Source organism: Schistocerca serialis, unplaced genomic scaffold (assembly GCF_023864345.2).
Source record: "Schistocerca serialis cubense isolate TAMUIC-IGC-003099 unplaced genomic scaffold, iqSchSeri2.2 HiC_scaffold_636, whole genome shotgun sequence".
Lineage (NCBI taxonomy): Eukaryota > Metazoa > Arthropoda > Insecta > Orthoptera > Acrididae > Schistocerca > Schistocerca serialis.
Window position 1 is genome coordinate 22501 of NW_026048229.1, and position 5000 is coordinate 27500.

Sequence of the window (5000 nt, forward strand, 5' to 3'; positions counted from 1 at the left end):
GCAGAGCCATCAGAATACAGATAATATATACAACCGTCCCTATACATGCTGAAAGACTCTGCACACAATGAGAACCACACGTCAGCCAGACACTATCACACACTACTCTCTGCCTCTAACAGGCACACACACAATATCTAACCACCAGCATGGAAGAACATCCGGTGCATCCTCTCCGCCACATTACACAATCCACACTATCATAACCAGACCGGGAGGTCCACCCAGAAAACAGAATATCCCACCCTTCCGACATCCGCCATTGCTCAGCTAAGCCACGAACACCCACACATGTCCTACACAGGGGTGCACCCAACATCACAATACTGCCTCCTGTCACAGTACACAAACAATGGCAGGAATGAAAGACACAGATCTGCCACAACCTTGGAATCGGAGCGCCGCCTGTCATGAGCCACAAGTGCATCCTGACGTGACAAATCGGATGATCCCGCAGGCATGCACTTACGATAATCACTATCAACGAACCTGCCGCCCCCTCCCCCCCCAAAATACACCTTTCCCTACAACGTGTACCTTAACCTAAGCTATATTGTACCTTAACCTAAGCGATATTGTACCTTAACCTAAGGTATATCGTACCTTAACCTAACCTACATTGCGCCTTCACCTAACCTACGTTGTACCTTAACCTAACCTACGTTGTACCTTAACCTAACCTACGTTGTACCTTAACCTAACCTACGTTGTACCTTAACCTAACCTACGTTGTACCTTAACCTAACCTACGTTGTACCTTAACCTAACCTACGTTGTACCTTAACCTAACCTACGTTGTACCTTAACCTAACCTACGTTGTACCTTAACCTAACCTACGTTGTGCCTTAACCTAACCTACGTTGTGCCTTAACCTAACCTACGTTGTGCCTTAACCTAACCTACGTTGTGCCTTAACCTAACCTATGTTGTGCCTTAACCTAACCTATGTTGTGCCTTAACCTAACCTATGTTGTGCCTTAACCTAACCTATGTTGTGCCTTAACCTAACCTATGTTGTGCCTTAACCTAACCTACGTTGTGCCTTAACCTAACCTACGTTGTGCCTTAACCTAACCTACGTTGTGCCTTAACCTAACCTACGTTGTGCCTTAACCTAACCTACGTTGTGCCTTAACCTAACCTACGTTGTGCCTTAACCTAACCTACGTTGTGCCTTAACCTAACCTACGTTGTGCCTTAACCTAACCTACGTTGTGCCTTAACCTAACCTACGTTGTGCCTTAACCTAACCTACGTTGTGCCTTAACCTAACCTACGTTGTGCCTTAACCTAACCTACGTTGTGCCTTAACCTAACCTACGTTGTGCCTTAACCTAACCTACGTTGTGCCTTAACCTAACCTACGTTGTGCCTTAACCTAACCTACGTTGTGCCTTAACCTAACCTACGTTGTGCCTTAACCTAACCTACGTTGTGCCTTAACCTAACCTACGTTGTGCCTTAACCTAACCTACGTTGTGCCTTAACCTAACCTACGTTGTGCCTTAACCTAACCTACGTTGTGCCTTAACCTAACCTACGTTGTGCCTTAACCTAACCTACGTTGTGCCTTAACCTAACCTACGTTGTGCCTTAACCTAACCTACGTTGTGCCTTAACCTAACCTACGTTGTGCCTTAACCTAACCTACGTTGTGCCTTAACCTAACCTACGTTGTGCCTTAACCTAACCTACGTTGTGCCTTAACCTAACCTACGTTGTGCCTTAACCTAACCTATGTTGTGCCTTAACCTAACCTATGTTGTGCCTTAACCTAACCTATGTTGTGCCTTAACCTAACCTATGTTGTGCCTTAACCTAACCTATGTTGTGCCTTAACCTAACCTATGTTGTGCCTTAACCTAACCTATGTTGTGCCTTAACCTAACCTATGTTGTGCCTTAACCTAACCTATGTTGTGCCTTAACCTAACCTATGTTGTGCCTTAACCTAACCTACGTTGTGCCTTAACCTAACCCATATTGTACCTTAACCTAACCCATATTGTACCTTAACCTAACCCATATTGTACCTTAACCTAACCCATATTGTACCTTAACCTAACCCATATTGTACCTTAACGTAACCTAATTTGTGCCTTAACGTAACCTAATTTGTGCCTTAACGTAACCTAATTTGTGCCTTAACGTAACCTAATTTGTGCCTTAACGTAACCTAATTTGTGCCTTAACGTAACCTAATTTGTGCCTTAACGTAACCTAATTTGTGCCTTAACGTAACCTAATTTGTGCCTTAACGTAACCTAATTTGTGCCTTAACGTAACCTAATTTGTGCCTTAACGTAACCTAATTTGTGCCTTAACGTAACCTAATTTGTGCCTTAACGTAACCTAATTTGTGCCTTAACGTAACCTAATTTGTGCCTTAACGTAACCTAATTTGTGCCTTAACGTAACCTAATTTGTGCCTTAACGTAACCTAATTTGTGCCTTAACGTAACCTAATTTGTGCCTTAACGTAACCTAATTTGTGCCTTAACGTAACCTAATTTGTGCCTTAACGTAACCCATGTTGTGCCTTAACGTAACCCATGTTGTGCCTTAACGTAACCCAATTTGTGCCTTAACGTAACCCATGTTGTGCCTTAACCTAACCTATATTGTGCCTCAACCTAACCTATATTGCGCCTTAACCTGACGCACGTTGTCGCTGAACCTGCTCTGTAATTGTTATGCAACTCGTTAAATTAGTGTAGTGTTGCCTAACCGCAACCCTCGCAATATAGTTCGCTATTCGCACTGCCCGGTCCCCTGTGTATCGCGTCATGTTAAACACCTTGCAGGTGTTGCTGACTTTCCACATGCTCCTGCTATACACTGTAATGTGGATAGCAGCAGGACGTACATGCCCCCCCCCCTTCCCCCCTGCCTTCGCAAGCTGGTCGTTGAGAAGTTTGCATGTTCAATGCCCTTCGCATGCCGACGTACTCAGCCTACGTTGTGGTACGGCCTGTCACCTGTCCGCCGATGTACGCAAAACCCACAAACTGTACTGCACATTGGTCCGTATGTACTGAATGATACATCGTGGCACATGTGTGACCGTACGACGACTGCGCCTAGCAACGGCAGACCATACAGTCCAAATATTGTGCACGCAGCTACGTGTCGTCTCCCTATAAGAGCTGGATTGCAGTGTGGTACGCCATTCAGACGTGTGGGAGGAACGGACGCCCTGGATGGCGATCAGCATGAGCAGTCTGTTGATGTAGTGGAGCGTGTATTCGGACGTAGTCGTCTCTTCTCACACACCGTGATAGCATGTTGCACCGCGTTCCACATCTGCGACATCCTGCAGAGGCCGGCTGACAGTCGTTCGCGCAATGGACACCGCATACGTACGGGGGCTACCTTCCACGTGTTCTCGAGGCGTGCACATGTTGTTGCGTCTATGTGGGCAGACGTAGTGTGTTGTGACACCTGACACAGGCATGCAATACTCGTTGCAAATGGCGATGGACGTCTACGTTTGCTGGTGACGTTACGCAAATGAACAACAGGTAACCCGTTGTGGTGCGGTTGTTCTCGCTAGAGGTGAATCAGTGTTGGCGACGATCGGTCGAGCTATTAACCGGTTGTTTCAGGGATACCCACCATGCCCACGAACGTGAAAGGGGACCCACCATGCCCACGAACGCGAAAGGGGATCTGGGTGTGAGGCGATACGCGGCGGTGGCTGGGTGGGACCGTCCCCGGCCGGTGAGGGGGGGCCGCCCGGCGTGCTGGCAGCGCGGTGCGTGGGCGCACGCGCTACAGCCGGCTGGTGGGGGCGGCCAGTGGCAGGCGCGCCGGCCGACGGACGCGGCAGGCGGCGCAGCTGCGCGCCGGCGCCCCCTGCTCGCGGCGCCTTGCGGCCAAAGTAGGTCCTCGCGGGCCCGGTGCGAAGCGCGGTGGCCATCTGCAGTGTGCTGGTCCGATTGAGGACTGTGTGCGCTGAGGATGCGCCGCCGCCCGGCGCTCGGCGCCGCGACGCCGTCTGCTGCTCGGTCGCCCCAGCGGTTCTCGCAGGTGGTTTGTATCGCAGCTGTGCGGACGTGTTGGCGCGTGCGCTGTGCTGGGAGAGTTCGCTTCGGCACCCAAGTGGGGCTTTTGTCCTTCTGTGGCGCTGGCGTTGGAGCTGCCGGTCACCGTAGGTGGCGCGTGTTGTCTCCCGCCGGCAATGCCACGACAGCACGCTCCCGGGCCTCTGTCGGCAGCGGCAAGCTCAGTTGGGAGCACGGGTGGTCGCACCTAAAGCGTCTACTCGCCTAACTCCGGGCGATTGCGCCTCTCTCGAACCCGACCAAGTACTTAGGACGGCGCTGCGCGCCGCCGGGACCTGAGAGGGTTTCGAGGTGTGTTGTGCAGGGGAGCTCAGCCTCCTCCTGTTTGCAGAATAATTGAGCGGACGCTTGCGTGTTCGCGCGGGCCCCCGGGACACACTCCCGGGCGGCCGGCTGCTCAGCTCTAGTTGACGCAGCTCCCTGGTTGATCCTGCCAGTAGTCATATGCTTGTCTCAAAGATTAAGCCATGCATGTCTCAGTACAAGCCGCATTAAGGTGAAACCGCGAATGGCTCATTAAATCAGTTATGGTTCCTTAGATCGTACCCACGTTACTTGGATAACTGTGGTAATTCTAGAGCTAATACATGCAAACAGAGTCCCGACCAGAGATGGAAGGGACGCTTTTATTAGATCAAAACCAATCGGTCGGCTCGTCCGGTCCGTTTGCCTTGGTGACTCTGAATAACTTTGGGCTGATCGCACGGTCCTCGTACCGGCGACGCATCTTTCAAATGTCTGCCTTATCAACTGTCGATGGTAGGTTCTGCGCCTACCATGGTTGTAACGGGTAACGGGGAATCAGGGTTCGATTCCGGAGAGGGAGCCTGAGAAACGGCTACCACATCCAAGGAAGGCAGCAGGCGCGCAAATTACCCACTCCCGGCACGGGGAGGTAGTGACGAAAAATAACGATACGGGACTCATCCGAGGCCC

At 50.7% G+C, this 5000-nt stretch overlaps 1 non-coding gene across 1 annotated transcript in view; it reads left to right on the forward strand.

Moving 5' to 3' along the window:
- Positions 1-4481: 4481 nt before the first annotated feature.
- LOC126448874 (small subunit ribosomal RNA) overlaps positions 4482-5000 on the forward strand; it is a 1909-nt gene continuing 1390 nt past the window's right edge. Inside the window, exon 1 of the ribosomal RNA XR_007584280.1 lies at positions 4482-5000. This exon is cut by the window's right edge and continues 1390 nt beyond it. This is a non-coding gene — a ribosomal RNA (small subunit ribosomal RNA).